At 36.2% G+C, this 4,338-nt stretch overlaps 1 pseudogene; it reads right to left on the reverse strand.

Annotated features, from left to right (window-relative positions):
• Positions 1-1,488: 1,488 nt before the first annotated feature.
• LOC144252948 (cytokine receptor-like factor 3 pseudogene) lies at positions 1,489-2,823 on the reverse strand (annotated as a pseudogene).
• Between the last annotated feature and the right edge of the window lie 1,515 nt (positions 2,824-4,338).

Raw genomic sequence — 4,338 nt, forward strand, 5'->3', positions numbered from 1 at the left:
TAGCAATAGAAAAATGATACCTCATGCATGTGGGAAAACCATTAAGCATGCCAAATAGGTTTCCCATCAGAAACCATAAAAGTCAAAAGAAAGTTTAACAACATTTTTTTTTTAATTTGAGCTTCTTATTTTGTTTCAGATGGCTGGGAAAGGCATCTACATTCTGGAACCTCTTTACAGTCACTAAACATGTGAAAGGCACTTATACATAAAAGGGCAAGGAGAAAATTGGTCACGATTGTCTAACAGGGAACATGAGCCACAAAATAAATTATCTTACAAAAATATCAAGCTTGCTTTTCCACTTTTCTGTTACTGATAAAAATGAAAAAAATTACTTTTCACATTAAAAAATCTGTAAGCTGCTATATCAAATTATGGCTATTATTTTTTACATATTAAGTCCCTCAAATAAATATCTTACACAAATTTAAGTTTAAAAAATTGGTCAAATATTTACCCTATATTTCTTTGGCCCACTAACAGACCATTTATCAAACTGACATTAACTGGACTAGAGCTTGTAACTACAAATAGCAATATGCATATCATTGACCCTGAAGGCACACATGTACATATAATGTACTTGTGAAATGACTAACACTGCTGCATTTACTACTTCCATAAGTAGTTTCACCCTGTACAAAATCCTCTATCCTATCTCTCTCCCTCTCTCTCTCTTATGCATTTATTTATTCATTTTTTTTTATCAATACTAGGGATTGAACCCAGGGCCCTGTACAACTGAGCCACATCCCCAACCCTTTTTATTTTGAAACAGGGTCTCACTAAGTTACTGAGGCTGATCTCTACTTGTGATCCTTCTACCTCAGCCTCTTGATTTGCTGAAATTACAGGTGTGAACCATTGCACACTGCATCTTCTATATTATCTTCAATCAAACTACAAGAACAAAAGACAATACTTGCCTATTACAGACACTGACTCAGGCATTGTGAAAAAAAAATCATAAAGCTTTTTAGACTTAAAGATTAATGAAAATGGGATAAATGCTAACACTGCTTTCAAATTCCTGAGCATACAGCACACAGTCAATGCACTCATGTGGAAAAAACAAGTGAATGAATTTTACAGAACTCTGGCTTCTTATCTGGTCTACTCCTGTTGTTATAAAGTTTTACAATGGTCTTGGATGCTGAAAGAGTTTTAATAAAATGTTACATTAAACCAAATTTAAGATGTACAATGGAAGGGTATAGGATTTTTTGTTATCTTCCCAGACACTTAAAGCTAATTTGATTTTATTGTAATTTTCTATTTTTATTAATAATGTGCTAAAACCAAAATTGACTGAATTATGGTTTTGTCCACACCATTCAACTCTCTTATTGTAAAAATGTTGTCAGTAGACACTTTTCATTTCCAATGGCCTGAAAGATTAATTTAACTTTAAACAACAACAACAACAAAAGTTAACTGAACTGGGATGAGGCAGGTACAGTAAATCAATGCCAAGCATCCAAAACTCTAAAACACTAATACTTTCCATCCACGATAAAAAAAAAAAAATGAGCATCCAAAGTAAAGAGAACCACAAGACTGATCAAGTAACCAATCAAAAACCACTTCTCTGTTATTTGAGCTAATAGTTACTCGGATCTTGAAGTTCCCGCCTTCATTATTATTGGTAGTTCCTAGAGTCACAGCTTGGATGTCAAATGTGACAGTGGATCCAGAGGTAATTGCAGGCAATTGATTAGTTATTTCTTTTCCATTTACAAAAACTGCACCATTGGTACTAATACATACAGCTTGATCTCGCTGCAGAGAGTCATATCCATTCTGCTTCTCTGCACATACCTCTATACTATGTCTTCTGTCTGGCTGTCCCACAGTTTCAACTCTGAATGTTAATGTCTGCCCACAAATATAGGTTGGAGCGCTGGAGTAGAGAAAACCTGAGGATTCAGAATCATTCCAGAGTGCTATATTTCTTCAGCTGCTCAGACTGTATCCCTCAAAGCCAGTTGTCCACTCATGAGGCACCAATGTAGAATGACCTATTTGGGAGACGCTCCATGGGCTCCACTCCTGTCGGCCGTCTCCTCGGGCACAAACTCTGAACTGATAATCAACATCGGGGTCTATGTGCAATACTATTAATTCAGTTTCAGAACCTACATAAACATCTTCAAAATGATTTGAAGAGCATTTATGGAACTGAAGCCTGTAATCTTGGGCTGTGAAGTTGTCATCCACCTTACACCATGGTACTATGATGCCTCTAGGTTTCTCTATTAGTTCTTCTATCTGCACTGATGGGCGAGAGGCTACTGTTCCATGCTTTAAAATGTGATCTTTCACTATGTTAAGAATTGAATCATCCAACTGAGCAGATAAACAAGGCACATCAACCAGTAAAGGCACTTCTGGTAAGCTGTCCAACTGAATGTGTGAGGCCTTTTTGGTAAAGCTCCAAAGTTTCTCATTCTGTTCTTCTATGCCACCAAGAATGGCAATCTCACCTTCTCGGACTAAGTCCTCTGCAGTGTTAACTCCATGTTAGATGAGCTTCTGGCAGTCATCTAGTGGTTTAATTGTCTCCTGTTCAATGGTGTCTTCCTCTTGCAAAAGGGTCACCAATCATTCATCGAGTAGCTTCCCAAGCGTTCCCTTTAAATCATTAAAATGCTGTTTGAGGACATCCCTTGTCTGTGATGCACTGTCTTTGATCTGCCTCTGCGCCTCTTGCAGCTCCTGCAGCCGGTGGCCCAGCTCACGCCAGTAGCTCTGCTCGGCCTCCACGTTCTCACCGGCCTCCTGCAGCAGCAGCTCCGGCTCCAGTTCCATGGTCCCTCTCATCAAGCTGTGCCACTGGCAGCTGCGGGAGCGGTTCCTGAGTGTGCCCCGCGACAGCTGGAGGCCCCGGGCGGCCTCCTTAACAATATTTTTTAAGGAGTAAGAGAAAAGAATAACCATCCCAGAATTCTATTTAAAATAAAATATATCTCAGAAACTAAAGAAATGTCAAAGTCAATTTAGTTGAATGAAAACTAATAATTATAACAGTAATAAAACCGTCAGCAACAGAGCTATTCTAAATGAATGGTTGAAAGCAGATTTCAAATGAGAAAAGAAATGACAGAAATAATCTCAGAACATTAAGAACAAATAATAGAAAACAGATGTCTGTGTAAACACATTACATCACCTTCTCTTAATTAGTATTCTAAATTATATTTGATGATTGAAACAAAAATAACAATATCATCTGACATATTAATTAATACATAGATATTAACAGTTATTAACAGTGGAAGTAAATGTACATAAAAGAAGATAAGATTTTTGCACTTCATTTGAAGAGATAAAATGTCATACCAGTTGAATTTAATATTATGCATATATAATATAAGATTAAGGACAAGAAATATTAAAGCTACATCTAGAAAAACACTTAAAGATGTTACAAATATACCAAAATGGAATTTTAATCAATATTCAAATAAAACATCATAAAGCAAGAAACAGAATCAAAACCAATGATTGCACAGCAGAAAAAGATAAAATGGCAGCCCTAATAAATAAATTAATGATATAAAAATATACTAAGTATGTCAACTAAATCGATGATAGAAAGAGGCAGAATGAACTTAAAACATAATTATATTGTTGTCCTTAGTAATTTCACTTCATGTATGATAATATAGATTTCCTGAAATTAAAAACATGGAAAAACCCATATAACATACAGAATTTATTGAAAGGAGACAGAACCAATAAATCCAAATGTGAATAGTGGAAAATTTGCAAATACTAAAATATTATCACATGGCTTGTCATCAACACAAAGTAGAGATTAAGAAGCAGCTCTTGTTGTTCAAAGGACTGAAGGGATCTGTGCTGAAATGGCATCAGTTGCATCTTGCCACCTCCATCCACCCACCTCCACTCCAAGTACACCATCATCACAACCAATAGTTGGAAGGAAAGTTTAGAGCCAGTAGTTTCTAGAAGTTAACACTTATCCCATTGATATTTGAAAACCTAAATAGAAGATAGCAGACCACTTTGCAAGTCACACATAAGGTAAAAAATACTCAAAAGCAGGACAGGATTGTCTTGCATTGAATCTGGAACTAAGCAAAGCTGCTGCTTGAGGTGCCTAGATGCAAACATTAGAGTGGGAAAGGGATTTGTAGACCATATGAGAAGATAGGCCAGGGAGGAAGGCTATCAAAATGCCTGAGTAGTACTGTAACATATTCCATGGTACAGATGAGAGTCAGTTCTATGGCAGCTATTTGAAATAAATTGCACTGGGGAAAATATGTTTTAAAATATAAAATGAAAGTTAGATGTGTATAGATACTTAAT

Source organism: Urocitellus parryii, unplaced genomic scaffold (assembly GCF_045843805.1).
Source record: "Urocitellus parryii isolate mUroPar1 unplaced genomic scaffold, mUroPar1.hap1 Scaffold_70, whole genome shotgun sequence".
NCBI classification, from domain to species: Eukaryota; Metazoa; Chordata; class Mammalia; order Rodentia; family Sciuridae; genus Urocitellus; species Urocitellus parryii.